At 38.0% G+C, this 26,297-nt stretch overlaps 1 long non-coding RNA gene across 1 annotated transcript in view; it reads right to left on the bottom strand.

The window, feature by feature from the left end:
• LOC306663111 overlaps positions 1 to 26,297 on the bottom strand; it is a 52,349-nt gene that overhangs the window by 1,397 nt on the left and 24,655 nt on the right. The window contains exon 2 of the long non-coding RNA XR_013764356.1: positions 13,841 to 13,898. This is a non-coding gene — a long non-coding RNA (uncharacterized lncRNA). The remainder of the gene's footprint in view (positions 1 to 13,840; positions 13,899 to 26,297) is intronic.

The following is a 26,297-nucleotide window of genomic DNA, read 5'->3' as shown; positions in this document are numbered from 1 at the left end:
GCTTAGGTGGGCTCCAGGCTCTTTGCTGAATGCCAATTAGTCTGGATAAGTTAAATCAGTGCACCTCCAATGCCCAGTACTTACTGGTCCATAGTGGAAGATCCCTGTACCCCAGGGATCTCCCCTGGATTCTGTTTATGTGGTGGGGGACCCAATTCATAGTCCCCTACGTCACCTTTGGACCCCATGTTTCTGATCTTAGGTTTAGTCTCCCAACAATTTCTCTTGCTTCCGCCCTTCCAAGTTCCCAGCTAGATGCGTCTCTTCCAGCAGGTCTTGCAAGCAGTCGAATTGGAGGGCAGGGGGTACAGCTGGATGGGTTTTCACAACCAGTTGTCCCCTGTGTAAACTTCTCTCCACGTTTGGTTTTCTTCTCATCATTTGAGCACACTCTATGTTGTGCAGTGTGCGTTTCCTGGGCTTGTATTTTGGGTCAAACTCAGGTTTGCCAAGAATTGGCTTCCTTAGCTGCTGGCTCCTGTGCCACAGCTACAAAATAATTCCTTCCTTGGTCCTCCACATGCCACCTGGAGAGATGGCAACTTCTTTATCCACACACGGATATTGTACACTGCATCCTTCAGGTTTGTTGGGCAATGTCCTTGCTCTCTAAACATCATACCCAGATATACCTCAGGCCTTCCAAAAATGTGGGTTCCTTTAATTGCCTTATCCCTCCACTTTGCTCATGGATGAAACATTCTGGCTGGTGTTTCCTGTCCAGCTGTGGCAGTGGCTGTGCCACTGGGGATTTTTTCCTTATTTTATTATAGCCAACCTCCTGAGTCCCAATCTGCTTTGAATGTCCAGTTTTAAGTTTCGGTAAAGTCCCCTTGCTTTTTTTGTTCACCCACCTTGCCGAGAAGATGCCTGTTCGTTTCCTTGGTTTTACTCCATGGAACAGCCAGGAAAGCGACCTCCTATATTCTGCCATCTTAAAAACTCTCTTGGATCAGCTTAATTTCAAAGCTGATAAACAGAGTTGATAGGCTCATTTTCTGTTCTTTTAAAAAATCAAGGGCTCACCCTTCAATCAAATATCCTTACTTCAACACAACTTCTTGAAGATAAGAGTATACAAACATTATATAACTTCAAACTCAAAAACAGCAAAACTCGAACAGCAGATCAGAAGAAACACAAACACTGCATGAGAAATCCCACTGGAAAAAGTAGCAAGTAGACCAAATGCAGGAAGATGAATATGGTCATGATTATAACTGCAATACAGATTGGAAAAAGTGAAATACACTAGATAGTGCTTCAATAAAAACCCAAATTTTTCTGGGAAATGAGACAGTTTTTAAAATATGCAAATGTTTAGCTTTTTTTAATAAAACAAGTTCATCAAAAGAAAGTTGCTAGGTTAAGGAACTGAACAGACACTCCACAGAAGAAATAAAATCAATCACCAAACATGAAAAAACGTTCATCATGTTAAGCAATTAGAGAAATGCAAATCAAAACTACTCTATGATTTCATCTCACTCCAGTCAGAATGGCAATTATCAAGAATACAAGCAATAATAGGTGTTGGCGAGGATGTGGGGAAAAAGGCCCACTCATACATTGTTGGTGGGACTGCAAATTGGTGTAACCACTATGGAAAGCAGTATGGAGATTCCTAAGAAAACTTGGAATGGACCACCATTTGATCTAGCCATCCACTCCTAGGTTTATATCCAAAGGACTTAAAATTAGCATAGTAGAATGACACAGCCACATCAATGTCTATAGCAGCTCAATTCACAATAGCTAAACTATGGAACCAACCTCAATGCCCTTCAACAGATGAATGGATAAAGAAACTGTGGTATATATACACAATGTAATGTTACTCAACCTGAAAGATAAATAAAATTATGACATTTTCAGGTAAATGGATGGAGCTAGAGAATATCATGCTTAGTGAAACAAACCAAACCCAAAATCCAAAGACCAAATGTTTTCTCTGATAAGTGGCTGCTGATCCATAAAGGAGGAGGAAGGGACCGGTAGGGAAGAATGAAGAAACTTTGCCTTGCAGAGGGGGTGAGGGGAAAGGATAGGGTGTGGGGTGAGAAAGATTATGGAATGAGACAGACACCATTACCCTATGTACATGTATGATTACACTTCCTGTGTGACTGTAGCATGTACAGAGGAATGAGAAGTGTGCTCCATTTGTATACAATGTGTCAAAATGCATTCTACTGTCATGTATAACTAATTAGAACAAATTAAAAAATAAAAACACACACACACATACACAGAAAAAATGTCCCTATTTTAAGAATGTGTCAGTACGAGCTATTTTTGTTCAATAGATTGCCCCTAAACATATAAACCTGAAAAAGTCCTATGTATTCTTATAATTTTATAATAAGAACCAGAATCACTACTTAACTGAATGATAATTATGAACTTTTTCAACATAGCAAATAAATTGATCCAAAGATGTTTATTAAGGCTCTAAAACATGTGTCAGACTACTTAAGACTCTGGTGTTGCCTTGACCTCTGAGAAAATAAAGACACAGACTCTAAGTAGTGCAGGTAGTGAAAGACTAGACAATGAGTAGGCGATAAAAAAGTACACATGTTGTTGAAAGATTAAAGTTTAAGCTAACTCCAGGGAAATAGGTGTAATAGAATCAAATGCTGGATTTATATGGAGACACAAAAAGGAATAAAAGCAAAGTTAAATTATCATTTGGGTAAGAAATATTCACATAAAAATATATAAAGCCAATTCAAAGACAATTTATTTGGCTCATTATGCCCATTTTGCTTTTTTCCTCTTCTTAAATTCTTGATAATGTCCATTTCTCCCTGAGTGTAGAAGGTTGTCCAAACTGTACTTTGCTTGTGAGGCTCAATACCAGAAATCCCCTTGGCACGTCAAAAGAAATTTTCTTGAAACTTACATAAATGTGCCAGGTGATTTTTGTGGTCTACCTAGTAAAATATATATTATCTATAGAAATGGGATTATTCCAGATCAGTTAATGCTATTATCCCATTACTTGTTTTTGAACTGTAGAGATCTAAATTAATATTTATATAAACCTTTTCCACAGATATTAAATAGTCCAGTAAGGAAGTATGTTTATTATTTATTATTTCTGAGACACAAATGAGAACCTAGAATTTAATGAAAGACAAATCTGGGACTCAAATTTGAATGCTCTGACTTTAGATCCCTTGTTGCCTTTTGTTCTATGAAGTATTCAAAACTAGATTAGACTCATTAAAGTTCTCCACAAAAGCAAAATGGTATTAGATATATTTTAAACATAGATAAGTAGGGACAAAATGGAAAAAAAATTTGGTTTTTGTTGATTTGACTGAAACGACAAAAAAATTCTTTTTTAAAAAAACGTTGAATTTAACAGTTTTAGAAAACTTGTTGAAAGCAGGAATGAAGCTGGGCATGGTGGTACATGCCTATAGTCCCAGCCATTCAAGAGTCTGAGGCAGGAGAATTACAAGTTCAAGGCCAGCCTTAGGAACTTAGCAAGACCCTAAGCAATTTAGAAAGACCCTGTCTCAAAATAAAATTTTTAAAAGGCTGAATGTGATTAAGTATCCCTGAGTTTGATCCCTGGTACCCTAAAAAAAGAAAAGTAGGAATCAAGCAACATATATCCACAGAGTCCAAAGAGTTTTGTTTTTGCTTTTATTTTTAATGAGAAGTGGCTTATTTTCTTCATCGTTAATTCACAAAACAAATAAAAACATACTGGTGTTATACCTCAGACGTGTCTTTTGAGATATATGTAGAATTTAGGAAAATAAAACCATTACTGAAATATTTGAACTCTAAAAGAGTCCTTTCAACATTAATTTCCCCAGATTAAGTTCATTTAACTTCAGATTTTTGGAATTGTTTTCCAAAACATAAATGAGGAATATTTCATAAATCCATTTTAAACTATATGTTGAGTACACCCCTCTCTGGTGGGCAGTTGCTCTTTGATTTATGCTGGTGTCCTACTGACTCCAAAGCTCACAGTGAATGGTCAGCATGGAAGGGACTTTCTGTGGGACTTGTGGTTACCAAGGGCTGTGTTCCAGAGCCAAGCTGCTCAAATAAACAATGAGAAGAAGCGTCATCTGTACCTCATGGCTCTTTTAAGAGTTTGCCCCACCCTTGTACCCAGGGCTCTCCACCTTCAAAGCCTTCTTCTTTATTGTCATCCTCAATACCAATAAACATTTGTCAAATGCTCTTCCTGTGAATCTTTCCTCCCTCCTACATTTCTCTCACTCTCCAGACATCTTGTTAAATTTCTAGAAAGAACAGTGATGGTTAAAGTTTCCACATCTATATCTTCCTCTCATTCACCACAATCTGATCTCCACTCTCACTGCTCCACTAAACATTTCCCAAAACCTCTCCAAGGACTTGGGTGTGCACCATTTTTGTCCTCCTTGTGGTCAAGTGCCTGCTGAGACTGAGCTGCTCCACCCTGAGCATCACTCTCCTCCTGCTTCAGTCTTCCCTTTCTTTTGCTGGATGCTGAAGTGTAAGTGTCTTCCATACTCAGATCTCCTTTCTTTGGCTGGCCCTGGACAATCTCTCTTTCATTCAGGCTCTGCGGGATCTGTATATACTAACACTCCACGATTTACCTCCCTTTTTTGACCTTTGAGAACCTGATCTTTCCACTTAGACATGCCTTCATCACCTCAGGATCAGCATTCCAAAATCCAAAATAATTTTCTTTCCCCTGAAAAATTTTCTCCTTCTTCTGTCTTGAACCTTTCTTGGGAGACTATCACTAGCAGCTCCTTAATCATTCAAGATAAAGGATTTAAGCCATCTCTGATGTTTGCTTTCACCTAAGCCCCCCTTTTAAGTTGTTTAGTCTCTTTAATTCATTCCCTCTTCTCTCTTTCCTCTGACTCCATCCTAGCTCAGACTGTATTGGGCAATACTGATAGCTCCTGAAATCTTCCCCATTTCCAGTCTTTCCTAATCTAATACAACTGATGATGATCAAATGCACTGAAACTTTTTCTTTTATCAAATAAGATGGAATTCAGTGGGAAACTCATTCTGGGTTTTGGTAGGAAAAAGAATAAAACATTGCAATGTCAAAAGACGACATAAACCCTAATCTGTCTTCTACATGACTTCTTACCAGCAGAGTATTTCTCAAGTGAAAATATGTCACTTACTCCCCAGCTTAAAACTTCCTAACGACACTTTGTTATCTTCAGAATTGAGATAGGAAGATCAGGGGTCTGTGGTTCCACTCCAATCTCATCTTCCTTCCTACCTTATTTTCCACCCCTCCCTCACTCCATCCCTACCAGTTTGTGTTTACCTTCCAGAGATCATTATGCTCTCTGATAACTCTGAGTTTTGTATGTCCAGGTTTTTTTCTGCCCAGAATGCCCTCTTCCCACCTGTTCTCCTGTCAGATTGTCTAGCCCTCCTGCAGCATCTAGCTCCTTTTTATCTCTCAAGACTCAGGACTCACCATTCTCCTCCAAGTAAATCAGCATTCAATCCTTCCCAAACTTCTTTTCATTCTTTGAAATTGATCCTTCTCAACTGGAGGGCCTTTCTGCATACGATTCTCTGTCTCGAACACTTCTTTCCTCTCTGCTTGCCTGACACCTAGGAAAAATTCAGTCTAGATGTTACCTGCTCCATACCTGACTCCCAGGACATCCTCTGTGCTTGGATCAGAGTATGCTTTACCATTGTCAAAGCAGTCTACTGTACAGTGGTTTTTAAAGTCTATCCTCTGATTTGTAAATGCAGAGTATTAATTAGGGCAATGCTACCTACCACGGGAGACAAACTCCTACATATGAGTAGTTTAATATAATAGAGGTTCATTTCTTTCCCACAAGAAGTCCAAAACAGATGTTCCTAATTGTGAGGTGGCACTACTCCAAGCATGAGTCAGGGTCCCAAGTTCCATCACGTGGCTCATCTAGATTTAATTTGTGTTCATTTTTTAAAAGGGAAAGGAAATTTTATAGACCATGCCTGCTGGTACCACACATAGTCTCTGCCCACAAGTCATTTGCCTCAGGCACATGGACACACCCATTATAAGGGGAACTGGGGAAAGTAATCTAGCTGGGCACCCAGGAAGAAGTGGCTTGGCAAACTGTCATTCAGCCTCTGCCAGAGGGAGGCTCTGCTTTTTGGCTCTCTCTCACCACTATCTATTACAGAGCTGACCCATATTGTTGAATGAATGAGCAAATGAAAAGCAATAGATCTTAAATTCTCCACACTTAACAGACTAGTAGGAAAATCCATAAATTAAAAGCCCATATAGAATCTAGAGAGATTCAAATGAGAACCAGAAGGGACGGTTAAGTAATTGGAAATTAGGTCTCAGTGGAATGGTTAAAAGTTCTAGAATGTTCTTCATGGAATGAAATAGCAAGAGGAAAAAAATTAATCATGCTCTTAAAATTTATCAAACTCTAATAAAATTATTTAATTACTACATTTACTCTGCCAAAATATGTCTGTTCATTGTTAGAGACTTTTGTTGGTTAAGATTTCTGACAAGAAACAGTATCTATGGTCATTTTTAAATTGTTTTTAATTCTAACATATAAAAATTGAAATTGGCTAAATAAAGTCACGATAAGTAAATCTCAAATAACACCTGATCTATGGATCTTAGAAAATGCCAGGAGCAAGAGGAAGAGATTTATCCTTTTATCAATTGTGGTAAGTTAACTTTTGAGATTTAAAAAAAAAAAAAAAAACGCATGATTTACTTATAATGCAAAAATCAAATTTGTCTAAGTCAGCCACCACTTGCTTTGGTTATTATGTAAAATCAATTAAATCAACCACACCCACTGGTTAGAGAAAAATCTAAGCAATTAAATTTACTTACTTATTTCCACTGATATACTCTCATAATAATGCTAAGTAACAACTTAAAAATAATACATGCCTTGCAATAATTAAAAGTATCTTGCCAAGACATTGCCACTTGGCAAAATTAAAGAAATTTATTATATAATAATATTTTTAAAATTTTGCTTCTGGCTATTTCTTTCACATTGCAGTAAAGTGATAAAAATGTGTCAAGGTCTGGCTTATTTCACTTAACATGATAGTCTCCAGTCCCATCCATTTACTAGCAAATACCATAATTTCATTCTTATGTTCTATTGTGTATAATTTCATTCTTATGTTCCATTTTCTTTATCCATTCATTTGTCATGGGGCAGCCAGACCCAAAAAAGTCAAAGGTCAGATGTTTCCTCTGATGGAAGCTAATCTAAATAAAGGAATGGAGTGGCGGGAGGTGGGAGAGAGAAGTGGGGAAGGGGAGAGGGGAATTTCATCAAAATAAAAAAAAAAGACAGTGAAGTAGACGAAGGGGATTGTGGGGTGGGGAAGGGACAAGGGAAGAACAGTGGAATGAATCTGACCCAAATTTCCTATGTACATATATGAATATGCCACCTTTATGTACATCCATAAGACACTAGTTTAAAAAAAAAAACAGCTGTAAGTAAATAGCAGAAAGATCAGTAGAGTAGGGGGAAAAGAACAGGGGAGGGAGGAGGGAAGGGAACGGGGAAGAACTGGAGACTGAATTATAGTCTTTGCTTTTAAAATGATACTAAAATGAATCCTAATGTTATATATAAGTAAAAAGAATCAATTAAAAAAATCTGTCCATATGCCTTCAAGAAAAGCCAGGTGTTCCAAGGTAAAGATGGTGCTGACTTAGCTGGAAAAGGCAGGGGCAGTCAAAAATTCTTCTGAATGTTGAAATTTCCCTTCTTTTCTCACAAGATCAGCCACACATTATAAAGAACGTTTATTACATTTTAACCCAGATCATCAGGGGTTTTTTTAGAGTACTGAGACTGCAAGTCCACTTAAAGAAAAGTCTTCTCTCTTCTTTTTTATACCCAATTAACTAAAAAAGATACTTTAAAAGAAAAATATACAAAATGAGTAATAGTACTAGTAGCACATACGACCATAGGCAAAAGTTGTAAAACTATTACTGACGTTATTAACATTTAGGAATCACTCCACAAAAAATTACTAACGATGGTCACAAACTGGGCAGCTTATATGATAGACAGGCATTGTCTCATAGTTCTGGAGGCTGGAAGACTCAAGGTGTCAGCAGGGTCGGTGCCTTCTGAGAGCTGTAAGGGAGAATCTGCTCCTTGCCTCTCTGTTGGCTGGCTTCTGGTCGTGTGCTGGGGATGTTCCCCATTCCTCAGTGTCTGTAGCATCACCCCAGTCTCTGCCTTTACCTTTGTGTGACTTTCCCCCTGTGTCCAAATGTTCCCCTTTTATGAGGACATGAGCACACTGAATCAGAGCCCACCCTACTCCAGATGACCTCATCTTGACTAATTACACCTACATTTCCTAAGGTCATAATCTGAGGTTCTCAGGATTAAGATTTCACATAACTTTTTGTGGGGCACATTCTACCTACAACAGTAGGACTCAGGAAGAACAGGCGTATTAGTCTCCCCATTTGTCCATATTCTAAGGTAAAACTTTACAATACTCTCCCATCCAGATTAGACTTTTTTTTCTGCTAAACAGCAAATCTGACTCCAAAGGCCCTCACCATCTGAGGAGGTTGACGGGAAGGAGGGTGGTGTGTGCATAGGCTCCCTAAACCAGCAGCAATACTGACCCATTCTGAGGTCCTGGAAGAAGAGGTGCATCTGTAAACAAGGCAAGACTGGAAAGTCACTTTCAACTGACCTTATGAGCACATTCTTTTTCCCTGAAGTTCCATCAAAATGCAAATATAGACTTGTGGAACATGAAGAATCTTCTCTTTGTAACAAACACACATACGAAGTGATTCCTAGCATTTAAAATGGCAGCTTCAGTAAAAATCTAATTTCCCACACCAGCTGCCCCTTTAATCATAAAGAGCAGAGTCATCAGAGAGCCTTCACAAACACTAATAGGAGCAAATGAGATATTTTCCCTTTTGTGGAGTTTTCGTTAAAAACCTTGGAGCATTGTAGAATTAATGAGCTGGAAGCAGGTGCGGAGATCTTTCCAGTCTAGGGATTTCTGGGGGTATTTGGCAAAACCCTGAGATTTCATGGATGTGCTAGGGTGGAGGCAAGTTGGTGGGATGGCATGGGTAGAGTCCCAGGGCCATGGGAAGAGGAGCAGGAGGAAAGGGATTCTGGGCTTGTCTGCCCACCCCAGCCAAATCCAATCTGGGCAATACTTTTGTCTAACATATGTATTTGCAGCTTTGTCCAAAGAAAGGACTTCACAGTTTATAAAAGTGAAAAAAAGAATCAGGGAAATTATGCCTCACTGAAATTCCTATAGCTAGCCCAGTGAGCAGCAGCACCCAGTAAGAATAGAAGTTGTCTTTTCTGTCAGTTCATATTAAGCTACATCTTTCCCATTTTCATACAAATGCAAGAAGGAAAATCCACTAATGTTCCTTTTAAGCTTTGATGAGGTGAATTTGCAATAATTCAGACCATTCATAAAAATTACCTAAGCCTAACTAAGCTGGAGCATTCTTAATGTATCCCTCTCAACAGAATAAAAATTTGGACAACATAGAGGTGTAACTCTTATGTACGACTTATGTTATCTTTCAAGTGAATTAACAAATCTAGATCTGTATTTCTCATTTGCATTTCTTTCTCTGTTTCACTGAAGATCATCAAATTTTTAATGGTCCAGTTAGCACAATTGGAGTTGATTGAACCAGAGAAGTGTTTCATCAAGTAAAACACTACATTAGGTTAAATTCCAAAGGGAATAATAAACACTCTTGTTACATATAAATGCTGTAGAGCTAGCCTGAAGGTGCTCCTTAAAATTCAATGTAGTCGGAAAGAAAATTTTATATCATGACCAAATAAACACATATCTTATTACTGTGAACTGTAAAAAAATAAGTGTAGTTAACACTGAGATTTCATCCCACTCCAGTTAGAATAGCAATCATCAAGAATACAAATAATAATTAATGGCAAGTATGTGGGGGAAAGGAAAATTTACATGCTGTTGTTGTCATTGTAAATTAGTGTAACCACCATGGAAATCAGTATGGAAGTTCCCCAAAAGACTAGGAACAGAACCACCATATGAACCATCTATACTGCTTCTTGGTATGTTTTCCAAAGAATTAAAACCAGCACACCATAGAGATACATGCATACACATGTTTTTAGTGGCACAATTTACAATAGCCAAGTTATGGAACCAACCTAGGTAACCATCAACAGATGAATAGATAAAGAAACTTGATATAGATATACCATGTAACTTTATTCGACCATAAAGAACAAAATTACATTATTTTCAGAAAGATCGATGAACCTAAAGAACATTGAGTGAAATAAGACAGACTCACAAAGTCAAGGATCATATGTTCTCTCTCATATGTGGAATTAAGAGAGAAAAAAAAATGTCTTAAAAGAGACCTCATGAAAATACAAGGGAGACCAATGGAGTTGAGGAAGGGGATAGAAGAGGGTTTGGGGAAGTACTGGGGAATCAATTGACCAAATCATGTTTTGTGCATGTTCAAATAAGTCACAATGTATAATCATAATACACCAATAAAAAAATTCAGTGCAGTTAGCAAATGGACTATTTTATTTTGAGGGGAGGAGTGTACAGGGGATTGAACCCAGCTCTACCACTAAGCTACATTCCCAATTATTTTTGTTTTTTATTTTGGATGGGTCTTGCTAAGTTGCTGAGGGTCTCATTAAGTTGCTGAGGCTAGATTTTAAAAAGATCTACTCTATGCGTTCTATTTTAACACAGGTAGTACTGGGAATGTCTGCCCTCCTCTCCTCTCAATCCTGGACACTTGTTTGTTTGGTTTGGTTTTTGTTTTTGATTTATGGTGGACATTTTTTGTTTGTTTTGCTCTTTCTTTGTGGTGCTGAGGATCAAACCCAGGGTCGCATATATGCTATGCAAGCCACACCCCAGCCCCCTGGATATTCAATTTCATTAAAGGCAGAGATGGTCAAGACTTAGGTGAAGGGATGGGAAAAGGAAAGGAGGCTCCCCTCCTTTGGTAGTGTGAAGAAAAAGAAGTTAAAGATAGAAAGGGAAGAGGATGGAGAGGGTTAGGAGAGAAAGAACATCTTGAATTTCCTCAACAATCTTGGATTGAGGCAACCAGGGGGAAGGAAAAGTAAACAGCAAAATGAGAGGAGAGACTGGAGAAATAAAGAATGTTTCTTTATAAATTTTGGAGATTAGTGCTCTATGGGGTACGAAAAGAATGGAGGAACTTTAGATGATGTAGAGGGAAATGAGGGGGGATATGAAAAATGGTGGAATAAGACAGACATCATTACCCTATGTACATGCATGATTACACAGATGGTATGAATCTACATTGTGTACAACCATAGAATTGAAAAGATGTACCCCATTTGTGCACAATGAATCAAAATGCAGTCTGTAAAAATAAAAAGAAAGAAAGAAAGAAAAAAATGGTGAGAAGAGGTAGTAGAGAGAATAAGATACTTCTCATTTCTTTGTTTCTCCTAAACTCTGAATTGTCCTCTCACTCAGGGACACAATTAGCTTGAGTTAAAAAGAGGAATGCATTGGAGAGATACAAACCAACTTACAGAAAGCACCACTGGACACAGGAGGGATAGGCATCTGCCACAGCAAGTTGATAGGCTCCAGAGAAGATTCTCTCCTGGTTTTCTTGTCTTTCTCCATGTCTTCCTTTCTTTGCCTATCTCCTTCTCCCTTTCCGCCTCCAATCCATAGTTCCTCATCTCTTCTTCCTGTGAATTTTTCTTTTTTTTTGCAGACTGTCCTCTGTTTCTCTATTCACTTAACAACCCCGGCTTCCCATATCTCATGGGAATCTTTTCATTTTGAATAAACAGCAGTAGTTAATTGGCGTACCTGCCTCCAGTTCCAGATTCTCAATTTAAAATATTTGGAGTAGATTAGATCAGGTGTCCTCCCATTGTTTCATTAGTCTTGATCAACTTGTTCCATCTACTTGCAAGATAACTACTCCTGTTGGATGGTGGGGAGAGGCACTAGGTAACTAAGAGGGGATAAGCAACTTTGTATATTCTATATCACCTTCTTAACCCTGTCCCTGGCTCTCAGCCAGTGTCCTCAGTCTCTAGCTCTTACTATTTAAAGAATCTTCAAGCTCTTATAATGCTGTTTCTCATAGTGTTGTTCAGATCACTTGCATCAAAATGTGTCTGTGGGGGAAAAATGCAAATACCTACACCCCTATCCCAGACCTACTCCAGATACCTTATATGTTAAAGTCACTTTGGAGATTGGCTTGAAAACCTCATTATTAAGACTGTTTCTATTGGAAAACATACTCTGAGCTTCAAATAACTTTTCAATGATTTAACTTCTAAAATAAATATGTTGTAAATAATACATATGAACATTAATAGCAAGTGCATACACCACTCTTAAGATTAAAAAGATATTCATTTTAAAATTCTAGAAAGGAAAGAGAATCTGATATCATGCAAAAATTAAATAGATAGAGGTCAGGCACGGTGGCAAATGCCTATACTTTCAGCAACTAGGAAAGCTAAGGCAGGAGGACTGCGAGTTCAAGGCCAACCTTGATTGTGAGATTCAAAAAAGGGCCAAAGATGTAGCTCAGTAGTAGAGCACCACTGGGTTCAATACCCACTACTGAGAGACAGAGAGAGATGGAGAGAGAGAGACATAAAGACACAGAGAGAGAGACAGACAGAGAGCGAGAGAAAGAGAGAGAGAACGAGAAAAACCCGAAGGCAGAACTCCCCTCTTTATATGCTAGACCATTTACCTTGTGCATCATAAGTGCCACAGGTCTATAAGAAACCCAAGAAATCTGCATTAGTTTTATCACATTTCTCCTCTTCCACATCCATCTTGATGATTCTGCATTTTAAGTTTATTTTCTCTTCATTTCCAGCTCTGTGTAGATAACCCTGATCCCTGACCCATCAGGACTGTGCACTAGATCTTATCACAAGCTGTTTTCTCCTGTGAAAGTCATTCACAACAAGTCATGTGAGTCCTCCTTACCTACTGGTGGATCTTTAGGATGTGCTTCCCTCAGACTACCCCCTCTCGCTCTTCTTCTGGGCTTCTGTTTCCTGAATTTGAACACACATGTTCTTGGGGGTATACAATTTTAGATCAGGAACCATGACATAAAGATAATGTTTCTCAATAGAGCATTTATTTAACTGAAAATTTGGATAGAGAAGATTTAACAGTTCAAGTGGAAAGCCATGTTAAAAAGTTATTTTTATCTTAAACATGGTTATTTTAAAGAGAAAAATACAAAATTCACAATAAATTATAAGAAAAAAGTAAACCTTCAAAAAAAACTGTGCTATATTATATTCTCTGCGTTCCTAATGTTGGTCACATTTTTATCTTGATAGTTCTATCTGGTTAGCTGTCCTGAATGTGAAACACACACATTCAACAACTATGCAAATATCCATTTAGAGAAGGAGAAAAGCTAAACAAAAATGCAGATCAGGCCCAGCTTGTCATCTCCCTCTAATTCCAACCAACACCCAAGGGTCAATGATGTCCACGGGGCTAGGTAGGAGCCAAAAGAAAACAATTTTATTTTCAAATTATGTATATCTTTCAGAAGATCTTCAACAAAGTAAATATCCTCTGGAGCTGGTTTCATAATAGGTTCCTCTTATGAAGACTGGCTCGAACCAGTTCTTGGGAAATGTGCTTACAGACATGAATTGCCCAACTGATTTCAGGAGACAAGAAAGTACACAAGGCAGCAAAGGTCATGCCAATGATTGTATACTCTACACACATCTTTATGGATAAACTAGCCCACAAAACAATACCATGTACTTACTTGTTATTAGGATTTAGATAATACCATCCAAAGAGCTCAGGGCATTCTTCATAAAAACCTGAAAGAAAACAATGATGCTCATTCTTCTGGCTGGCAGGGTGAAAAATACCTCCACGGGGGTTGGTCATATAGCTAGATAACCAGAAAAGACAGCTGCCTACACAGTGTAATTTGAGGGGAGCCAGAAGGTCTTGCCTGTTGGAAACTATTTTCTTCTTTGATTTCTCAGAACATAGTTCTTCCTGTATCCCTGGCTTCCATTCCCATCATTAGTCACCAGTGAGTTAGACACTAAATAGAAGTATTATCATCATAAAGCCACTGTGGAAATGAATGTGATGATCTGGCAGGGGTGCTGGGTTTTCCCCATTTATGCAACAAAACACATTGACAATGATTAGCTTACCTGGACTGTTGGTCTGAAAATCAAATACTAGGATTCTAATGATGTGTAATATAAAGTGGCACTTGCACACTCCTTATGTGAGCTAAGGCATGAGTTTCACGGACTATTGACCAGAATCATAAAACCTAGTTGGGGCCCAGCAGAGGGCACCCTAGGAAACCAGCACAAGGCGACTAGATGCCTAGTAGTGGAGGCAGATTTACTAAACTAGCTTTTTATCTGCTTTATAAGTTTGTATTAACTTATCCCTCATCACCATAAAGAAAACTGGACAACTTCAAGATTAACAGGTCATGAGTGGAATGCCCAGGAGACAATGAATTACTTCTGAATTCCCTAAAGTGACAAAACAGCAACCACCACCATCATCATCGTCATCATGGTCACCCCGACAAGCCACATACAACTCACTGCCCCAGATAGCATCAGTCACTTTTATGCATCAGGAAAGTCATATTAAAGGAATGGGCAACCATAAAGAAAAGGGCGTTAGAAAGGCACAGAGGGGCATCAGGACACTTAAGAACAGTCATTGAAGGGGCAACAGGGTAAAATCATCCCTGATTGCTCTGTAATGCAGATTGCTGGCAAGGCCACCAATCAAGGCTCTCTCTGAGACCAGTTTGCTCACAGACCTGAAAAGTCTTTATAGAAATTGACAGATGGAGCCAAATCAGTTAGCTCATAATAAGCCAGAGGATCCCTCATGTCACACAGCATATAAATTGTTCTTGTGGAAAAACATGGAATTCACCAGGTACATTGAGATGATCCCTAAATAGACTTCTGGGTGTGCTTGCTGTATGCCAAGGAGAAGAAAATGAACTTTGAAAATATTATCAGAATAAAACAAATAAACAATTGTGTAGAGCATATATGAGTATCCAACATAACTTCATAGAGCCAATAACCATTTTCCTTGCCAGTCACCCTGCAAAATGACATTAAAATAATTTTTCTATAACAATGATCCTATGCTATGATATTTTGACAAGAAAAGAGAATTGAAGTGACCTCAAGACCTGAAACTCAACTGGTGTCAGGGGAGATTATGGTCATTGAGATAGCATTCCCATAAACAAAACAGAGGCTTAGTCCTAGAATGTAAGGTCAACAAGATAGGGCTCTAAATACATTTAGAAGTGTAGTTTTCCAAAACTAGATTAAATGAGAAAGAAAGTTTGGTTTCATTAACAAGGTGAGCAAAGTAGCAGACTAACAAGAAGTGTTATTGGTCCATTTCACAGATCAGGAAGTTGAGGTTTAGTGAGAATAAGTAACTAGGCCATAGTCTTATAACTAATTTAAGTTCCTGATCCTGTCTAAAAAATAAAACCACCCAACTCCAAAACTAATGATTCTGCTTTTTCTTACTTCATTCTGTAACTCTAAAAGTTTGGTTACAAGAATTTGTAAGTTGGACTAGCTTTACTCCTTCAGACATGTCGGAGCACTGGGTTAAATCTCCTCAAATAAGCCCTTAAATGATTCCAGAACTGGGGATGGAGCTGGTTCTATCACAGTTGTTCCCTACTTGCCTGCATATTAGAATTATCTGCAGACTTTGAAAATTACTGATTACTGAGTTCTACCACGAGAGATGATAATTTAATTGATCTAAGTTGTGGCCTGCATATCAGGATTGTTGAACATCTCCCCAGGTGATTCTAATGTGCATCCAACCTGGAAACTACTGGCTATAAGCAGAAGTCAAAAGACCTCTGCTGTTTGCAGAGAAGAGCTGGTGGCCAACCTTGCATTTCCAATGTGATAGGAAAAGTACTGGAAGACTCATGTGCTTATTATTTTTTCTCTCAGACAAGCAACCATAACCTACTCTTTGCTTTCCCAGGTTAACCTCTTAGAAAATATGCCAAAAGTAAACAGGCATACAATTAACCTTGCAAATCAAATGGTTGCATGTTCTTAGATTCTGGTTACCTGTGACCAAATGCAAGGTTTTAGAACTGGATCTCCCAAATCGCTCCGTACTATTCTATGCTTGATTAAAACTCTTACATCACTGCACAATGGAATGTGACCCAAGTCAAGAAGAAAACAAAAACATTTGCATTGCTTTCATGTTTAGTAATAGAACTAGAGAGGAGTTGAGGTGTCTCAAAACAACTTGTACTTTCCCTACCCTGCTTGAGATCTGACTCACACTATAGTTACTAACCTGATGTCCCCAAATGAAATAGTAGATGTACAATTCTGGTTGTGTAAATTCTAGATGTTTTATTTGCTTGGATTAAATTCAAATCATAGAACTTGTTTACTATTTAAAGTACATTCTTTATACAACAAGTCCAATAAGGCCTCCACCCCAACTCCCTTTACCAGAACGCTCCTCCACAGCTTCCTAGTAAAAAAACAAACAAGTACACATTTATTCAGGTGACTATCCTTGTTTTCCCAGGACAGTTCTGGTTTGCATCTGTTGTTCCAGCATAATTATTAATAGATCCCTCTTTCACTCTCTGAAATGTCTCAGTTTAGGTGATAAATTATCTGTCCAGATGATATTAGATATCTTAACTACTGCTCAAGGGGACACCTGTGCCATTATAAAAATTAAATGTTGTGTACATGTTTCCAACAACTCTGCTAATGTATTTAAAGTTTTAAATGGCCACCACTCGCAAATCAATGGCATGTTGAATCCTATCTTAAGCTTTTATGAGTTTTGTCTACATAGTTTTCAGAGATTGGCTAAAACACTAATTACTTTTGTGCTAATTATTTACTGCTACTGCTACTCCTAATGATGATGATGATGATGATGATGATGATGATGATGCTTTGCTGTCTTGTTTATCATTGTCCTAGCATGATCCCTGTCCTATGTCTGCCTTGTCCAGTTACCTACCAATTGCTACCATAAAACTTAATGTTCAATACCCTTAAGTCCCAACTTGATAGAGAACAAGGACTTCAGGTCATTTTCCCCCAACTTCACCCTCTTTCAACAGGAAGCAGCTTGAAGATGTTTGGCTCATTCTTCCATAGAAATGGAATGTAGAAATTGACAGTGGGGAAATGTAACAGTGTTCCACTTCATGCTTTAAATATAGCCCTTGGGGCTGGTGTTGTGGCTCAGTGGTAGAGCACTTGCCTAGCATGCATGAGGCACTGGGTTTGGTCCTCAGCACCACATAAAAATAAATAAATAAAATAAAGGTATTGTGTTCATCTACAACTAAAAAAATTTAAAAAATAAATATTTGGCCATGGAGGATTATGTTTAAATGGACATTTTTTTTTTCTCTTTCCCCTTTCTTGGAGAAACAGGATCACCCTTCTTCCCCATCTTAGGCCCAGTTATCTATCCTTGAGCACATACCTTGAGGAATAAAGTAATTCAGATTTCAGGGCTGGCGCCAGAAGATCTAAGAATCTCCCCAATTAGCTAGTGAATTATGGTCCCTGTCAGGGCACAGCTGGTATGTCGCCTTTGAATCACCTCTTTAAAAATCCTATTTCCCTTGATGGGAAGAATCATTGTCTCTGAGACAGGAGTCCCCCATGTTTTCTCTTCTGCTAGCAAAGTAATAAAAGTTCTTTTTCCTTTTCCTCAGAAATAAAATAAAATAAATTATCTGTCCATCCTACATCCAGTTCACTCAATCTGCCTTCTCTCTTTACAACTACTACAAGGAAATCTCATGATTAGAATGTGGTCCCTTTATATTTAGAATACTCCTGTACCTATTCAAGAAAATGAGGCCATTGAAATATGAATCAGTAGGATCAGGTTTCTTCTTTAGAAACAAATTAACAAAGATTTTAAGAATGTTTCTCTGATGACTTCCATTAAGACAGAAAACTCCATCCAGGTAAAATATTATACACCAGTAATCCCAGTTGAGTTGGAAAACTAAGGCAGAAAGACTGCAAATTGTAGCTCAGCCTGGGCAACTAAGCAAGACCCTGTCTCAAAATAAATAATAAAAAGGACTGGGGATGTAGCTCAGTGTGAGAGGCACTGGGTTTAACCATCTATGCTGGGGGTGGGGATGGAGAAAAAGGAAAAAGACAGAAAACCCCATTAATGAAAAGGAAGAAGTCCTGTACTTCCTGGCTAAGGAGTTATGTGCTTTATCTGTTTCAGCAAATCTAATCACATGAATTTAGAGAAAAAGTTTATCCTTTATTTTATTTTTTTAATTATAGATGGACACAACTTATTTATTTATTTATTTATTTGTTTGTTTGTTTATTTATTTATTTATGGTGCTGAGGTTCAAACCCAGTGCCTCACACATGCTCCACAAGCACTCTACCACTGAGTCACACAATGTGATGGGCTGACAGATTTGGCTCCATGGAAATGTTACAGGCCAGGCTATGTGGGCAATGACTAAACAGACTCCATTTTGCTCTGAGACTCCATGTTATGTAGGAAATGAGCTTCTCCCGTGGGAACACCCCGCCTCTGTACCCATCATCAGTTGCTTAGTATGACATGTTTAGCAATACAAAATGACAATTCTTACGTGATGAAAAATTATTCTCTTTTGATTCCTATTTCTCCTAAACAATGTACCATGTTGACGGTGATGTCAACAATGATTATATGAATGTTAGTAACCATTCTTTAATTTATACCTAGGTAGGGTCATTTCCACCCACTTCCCCCTCTGTTGATGATTTCATGATGTTAGTTTGTAATTTCAAATCATAGCAACAGACACTTATGAATGGTGTGATTTTTGGTATAAGAACCCCTGCAACCCTATGGTCAGGGTTGTTCTCCCAATAGCCATTTTTGGGGCATTGTATGAGTCAGCTGGCCGGCTTAATAAAGACTCTCAAATTTGAACTTCTCAGTGGTGATTGGTTTGTTCTTAAGTTGCTCCCCATAACAACAACTGTAGCCCAAAGTTTATCCTTTTTGATTCAACTTTTCTCTTTTACAAAAAAGTGAGTTGAACTAAATGTTTGGTACTAATTTATATTAAAATTTGATTAGTATGCTGATGTATATGTTGCAACCTCCAGGGAAACAATCAAAGAAATAAAAGAATGTATGCTTATCAAGGTAATAGAAACCTGAAAACATTTTTTAAAACACTCTAAAAGAAGGCAAGAAAAGAAAGGCGAAGTTACAGAACAAGTCATACAAATAGCAGATAGTAAGCCAGGAGACATAAATCTAAGTAAATTAATCAACTAACAGCAATTTTATGGCCAATATATTTACAACATGATGATAAAACAGAATCCCTTGAGTTACAAAGTCATAGTGCACACTTACTGTGCCTTCCTAGGTATTCTTCCCCTTGAACTTGCAACATCTGACGGTGCCACAAATGTCACTTTGCATTCTGAATAACTTCAATATGCAAGACAAATGTGTGGAGCATCATTACCTAGTATTGATCAACCAAGAGTATTTGAAAGTAAATCCCACATGGAGACTCCCTGGCTCCATGGGCACATTTTGAAATTCAAAATTGGACAGGTTGTATGCTTTGCTACATCAAACACATTGCTCGAATTTCTGTTACAATCCACTTATAAATTGTAAACCATAGATAGGGTTATGCAGATGGGGATTCAAGACTAGCCTGAGCAAAGTTTTGAAAATGAAAAGATGCTCGGTACACTAGTAATTATTACACTAGCCCAGCAGGCATCATTTGAGACCTTCTCTAGGAAAACAAGCAACAATAACAAAACCCAGCCTATTTCACCTCATTTGCCTCCAATCCAAGAATTGATATTCTAACCAAATCAAACTGCTTTAGAAAGATGGGTCATGGTTATCCGAAGGATAGTCTGCATTTCATGGTATAACTTTGATTCCTTATTGTGCTATTGTATAATAGTATTTTTTTTATGTCACTTTAGTAAAAGCAACATAGACAAAAAAAGAAAATGCCTAGAGAAAAGTGTCCAAGATAGAAAAGGGTCTGGAAAATGTGTCATTAAGGAAACAGTGAAGAGCCTAGAATATGACATGGGAGACATGCTTTGCACAGTATCTGACCTCAAGTACTTCAAGGAGGCAAGTGCTATATACTTCAGAGAACAGAGTGTAGGACTGTGTTTTTAAAATCCAAGAAAGCAAAGTATAACTTAATATAAGGAATAAGTTTGACACTTATTGGCAACAGAATAGGTCCCCAAGGAAGAAGAACTTGGTAGCAATTAGTACCATTGTAGAGGAGTTTTGATGTACCAAGTAGTGCTGGCAATTTAAGGTCCTCTAGTGAAATGACTGTTGTTTCCACGAGACCAACATCCTTTCCTCCTTCTCCTGATGATAGCATCCTAAAGGCCTTTATTTAATGGACAAACTTCCTTGAAGTTTAATATAACTGAAGCCACTGTTGGGTTCACGTAACAGGTCTATGATACTTAGATGTTCAGTGGCTTCTATTTCTCTAGCCACAAATAGGCACAGGGTTCATACTGGAAAAAGTTGAATCAGTCTTAAGAATTTTAAACTATTGGGGAAAACATTATTTTCTTCACAGAATTGGTGAAAGGACAGAAAGTAGACCCAGGACTTCTGGCAGCTATCTTGCTAAATATCTGAGTTTCCTGAGAAGGAAACTAACAGAGGAAAACATCACCATGCAATGGGGAGAGGTAGACTGAGGTCTGGCCCTGTTTGAAGCCTGTCCATCTAGCAGTTACAAAGCCAAATTAACCCTGGACTTTTCAATTCTGTGTGTCAGCATATTCTCTTTTTATATTTAAACCAGTTTGAATTGCATTTCTATTATTTGAAACAGAAAGAATCTTATGTTATAAAGTCCTTACAAATAACAACAAAAACCTGATTATATGGTGATGTGATCTATAAATCTAGCTTGGCAGATATTTAGTCATTCCTAGTAGATTTCTGGCATTTCTGGTAGTGCTTTGATGGTGTTTAGATGCAGTCACTTGTACACACTTTGTTACTTTCAAAGTTGGTATTCATGTTGGTGAACACAGTCTTTCCATTTCGTTTGAATTCATGAGGTCTTACTGCATAGTGTATGCTTCCTCTCACCCTGACGATTCTCCACCTGGAGCTCCTAAAAGTAGTGATGTTAATAAATGCAATTTTCTTAACATTAAAATGCTTTAAAATATGAGATCTATGGCTGACTTTTACAATTTTTAAAAACTTAGAAAAGAAGTTAAAAAATGCCAAAATGCTAGGTATTACCTAAATGAATGCTATATTAGTTGGGATTCATGGTTTCCAGCAAATCTAACTAGAGTTAAGCAAAAAGGGAGTTTATTAAAAGGGTATTGAGTAGTTTATAGATTCATTGGGACAGCAACAGAGCCTGATTTCAGGCTAAGAATCCAAAGGAAAAATTCCAAACTAAGTTGGAGCCTTATTTTTCATAAGGAAATAATTGCTGTCATTGCCACAGTCACAAGGGAAAAGGACCCCTGTTCTTGGTTTCTTGCATCGTTAACTCTTTGGTCAAAGTCCAGCTCTGAACCTGTCTCAAGGGAAGCTGCTAAATGTCCAGCATTCTCAGACTCGATAGTGATGGACTTTCTGCCCCGCATCAAGATTCATAAATGGAGAATTCCCCAAATATAGAAAGGGGTTTGGTTACTGTGTAGCCAAAATGAATCATGAATGTCTTCTATAAGCCAAACGTTTGGCAGCCTAACATCAACTTACAGGCTTCTCACCATACTTAAAGTTCCTAAAAAAAATGTTCCCACTTAGCCTAAAGTAACTGTCCTTCCCCGTATAAAGGGAGATGGTTGAGGTGTTATCCAGCTTAAAATTCAGGATTTCTGGAAGCTGTCCAATTCTCCTGGAATTATGCCATGACCTTGTCTCAACATTCTACAAACTATAGGCTAATACATAAAATAAACCACCTCTAAAGTACATTGTATAAGTAAGCTTAGAAATGGAAAGACAATTTAGAAAAATACATAAATATACATATTTACATATTTTGGGTAGACACTACCATCTTATTTCTGCAATTCCTCTTGATGGTGTATTTGTAATGATTATTTGCCATATCTACCATCAATTTCAAGTTTATTTTGCCCTCAGCCAAAAGTTTACCCATACCTCTATTCTGAGAAAGTGGACTCCTTCCTTCCAATATTAAATTGCTGTGGCTTTCCTTTAACTTTAGGTGATAGACATGGCAGTATTAAGAGGCATCCCAGAGGTTAGTGAGTTTTCATCAACACCCTTCTTGATCCCATTGTGTAACAACAGTCTTTCTCCATTATAGTTAGAATCAATCATTCCCATTTTATCATAACCCTTTTTTAAGAAACTATTCATCTTATGGTTTCAGAATCAAATAAAAAAGTGACAACCTTAGTCTACAATTCACTTAAGACACTTTTTACTTTATACCTTGTAGAAGCAATCCTCCCTTGGCTACTGAGACCCCTAAGCCAGTGGAGCTTAAAGAAACTGAAGTAGAATGCAAAATTTTTGAGTGATGCACTAGGCAAATTGGTGCAAAATTTCATTTCTGGTAGTGAACACCTGTAATCTCAGCAACTGGGGAGGCAGAGGCAGGAGGATTGCATGTTCAAAGCTTGTCATGGCAATTTAGCAAGACCCCGTTTCAAAATAAAAAATTAGGTAAGGACTGGGGTAGTAGCTCAGTGGTAGAGCACCCACGTATACACATTTCAGTCCAGTTCTGCTTCTTAATGACTAGCTTCATGTATTCTGGCTATGGAGGCATCAGTACCATAAACTGGTCACTACTTCAGGGCACATACCTTGTCTTATAGACTAGCACCTCAGCTTTGCAAAGGGTTATCTCTTTCTGGCACCATAACTGAAGATTTGGTGTGCCATTTCAAAATTCCATAAGGCATGCTCCAACTGGATGATGGAACACACGGTAAAGCCAGTAACCCCATGAACACTATTAGCCTATTTTCTTACTTCTTCCCCCATAAAATAAGTTCCTCCATCATAAAGTATCATATCACATGGCATGGTGGGCAAAAATAAATAAATAAATAAATAAATAAGATGCAGAATAATCATCTCATCATTGTGAAGATTTATTTTGGTCACCTTGAGTACATTAAGGAGTGCCCAAATAGTTGGTAAAACATCAATTATTCTCCATTCTTCAGTAGGCATTGAGCCCATCCTTCTGCCGAAAGGGAAACCCAGGTGGTTTGGCATTTGATTACAATGAGTGGGCTGCCCCAGGTGTGTTTGTGAGAGTAATTCCAGAGGAGATTGGCATGTGATAAGGTGGACTGAGCAAGGAAGATCCACCCTCAATGTGGACAAGCATCATTCACTCAGCTTGCGACTCAGGTGGAATAAAAGTGGGAAGAAGGTTCATTTTGGGGTTCTTTGTTTTCAAGCCATTTGCCCTTCTATTCATGCCTCTGAACATCAAAACTCTAGGTTATTTGGATCCTGGGACTTACACCAAAACCCCACCCTCTGACCTGGACTAAGAAATACACTAAGAAATTCATTTCCTTGGTTCTAAGGCCTTTGCGTAGAGAGCGAGTCATGCTTCTGGCTTCCCTGGTTCTCTAGCTTACAGGTGACCTAGCATGGGGTTTCTTGGCCTCTGTAATCAAGTGAGTAAATTCCCCTAATAAATCCCTTCTCATGGCTCTCTTCTATCGGTTCTCTTTGAACAACCCTGATTAAAATAATCATCTATTCCTAAATAATTGCATTCATCATTGTGGAAAGATCTCAATATAATTAAAAGACTACCAGGACAACATGGAAACTGAAATGTTAGTACTGCAAGCTCAGCTGGGGGCAATATCATCCTAAAATATACTTAACAGTTTTCTGGTCAGAGTCAGTTCTGGTTTGGGGTGTTTGAGGAAGATTTTCATGATTATTTAGGCTGAATTCTGATTCTTTGACTTTCCCAATGAGTCTGTGATCTACCCAATGTACTATTTACTGCCTAATTCAACTAGAATTAATTTTAGGTGCTTATTCCTACATGATGAGGAACCTTCCTGATATTCTTTTTGTGAAAGGTGATTGTAAATCGACAGTCCACCAATTGAATATTCATCTAACTGCTTATTTCAAATCACTATAAGATTGTATAATAGAAATCTCAGTCATAACATGTCCAAATCACAACTCCAGATGTTCCCATCAGACTCCTTTGTTTCCCCAGTTCTCTCTCATCATAGTTGATGATGTCACCATGCACCCTGTTGCTCAGACCCGAAACCATGGTCTCCCCTTCTTCAGTTCCTACCATTCCTTTAACCAACTGCAACTAGCAAGTCCTTGCAGCTTTGCTGTCAAAATATGTCCTAAATCCATCTCTTCCTAATTTCCACTATAGTAACACTCTTCAGGACCTTTATTGTCTCTCACCTGGATCACTACCTTAGACTTTTAGTCTGCCCATTTTTACTCTTTTTACCATATGGTTTACTTTGCACACAGCAACCAAAATAATCTTTTATAAATTAAATCAGATCATAAAATGACTAACCTTCTGGACTGAATGCTTATCTTTCCCTAAAATACATAGGTTAAAGTTCTAATCCCAGTGAGGAGAATGGGCCTCTATGAAAATAACTAAGGCTAACTGAGGTTATCATAATAGACCCAGATTCAGTAGGAGTAGTGTCCTTATAGGAAGGCACTACCAGTATACCAGAGAACTTGCTCTCTACTTGCTCTCTACTTCCACCAGGAAAAGACTGTATGAGAACATATTGAGAAGGTGTCTGTCTAGAAGACAAAAAGAGAGCCTCGCCAGAAAATGTTTTGCTCCAACCTCTAGAACTGTGAGAAAATAAGCTTCTGTTGCTTAAGCCACTCAGTCTTGATATTTTGTTAAGGTAGCCCAAGCCAATTAATACAACTCTCCACTTTCACATGTGGAATAAAATCCAGAATGCTCACTGTTGCCTACAGGGCCCAACATGACCCTAACCTGCTGTGACAATCCTTTCCACTGACTCTGGGAAACATACAGTTCCTTAAGCACACTGCTCAAGGGTTGTGCCTTGCTTTACCTTTCTGGGTCTGCTTTCCCAGACCTTCTCACATTTCTGTCCCTTCTTTCATTCTGATCATCACATAAAATCCAAAGTTCATCTCTGATAACTGGATCTAAAACAGTAACTCCCACCCCAACTCAAGCCCCATCCCTCCATTTCTCATTCTGTTTGTTCTTCTTCATGTTCCCCAAGTATTATATTTTACTTGCTTCCTAATACCCTCCCACTGGAGAATAAACTCTATGAGGACAAGGATCTCACCTGTCTTATGCCTTATAAACACACTTCTATTGAAAATCATGGACCTCTAGATACCATTTTTGAAAAACTGTGCATGTTCTAAAAAACCTTTACAAATGAATGAGTAGACAAAGGTTTTAAAATTACATATTAAAACCAATAGTAAAAAATTTCTAGGAAAAAAATCAATAACACTGTAAGTCAAACAATATATTAAAATATGACAGAATAATAGTGTGGCTTCGCAAAAAATATATATAAACATAGATATATATGTATATATATCTATATAAACATAGATATATATATGTGTATATATCTATATAGATATATATATATATATATAGAAAGAAAAAAACAACAGCCTACTACTTATAAGAGAAACAACTGCAAACTTCTTTTTAGTGGGCTATAAAAAAACACGTCCAAAGAGAGTTGCCTTAAACTATTTTACTTTCCATGATATAGCTTCAACCCATTGATCTTACCTCCCCCAATTTTTCTTACTTATGATAAAGCTATAGTTTTTTTTTGTTTTTTTTTTTTGTTTTTTTGTTTTTTTTTAAGGTGGAGGGGATGTACCTGTGCTCCTTTAAGTTGACAGCCTCATTTAGATTATCACCTGGAGACAAAGAAAACCCAAGCTAAAGATTTCCAGACTTTAGTAAATTCTCCCTCCTAGGCTCCTAGCAGCAATAACACCATTCTGTGAGCAACACTGCAGGGCAGTCGAGCTGTATTTTCAAGAATGGGTGTCTTGAACAACCAGGAAGACATGCTGAACTTGGCAATGTCATTTTCCTGCTTTGACCCTGTGACTGGAGTATACTGCTTTGGGATTTGGGTCAGTAG

The sequence above is a fragment of the Sciurus vulgaris genome, assembly GCF_902686455.1.
Source record: "Sciurus vulgaris genome assembly, chromosome: 6".
NCBI lineage: Eukaryota > Metazoa > Chordata > Mammalia > Rodentia > Sciuridae > Sciurus > Sciurus vulgaris.
Note: the sequence above shows the minus strand (reverse complement) of the source record. Positions and strands in the feature narration are given on the sequence as shown.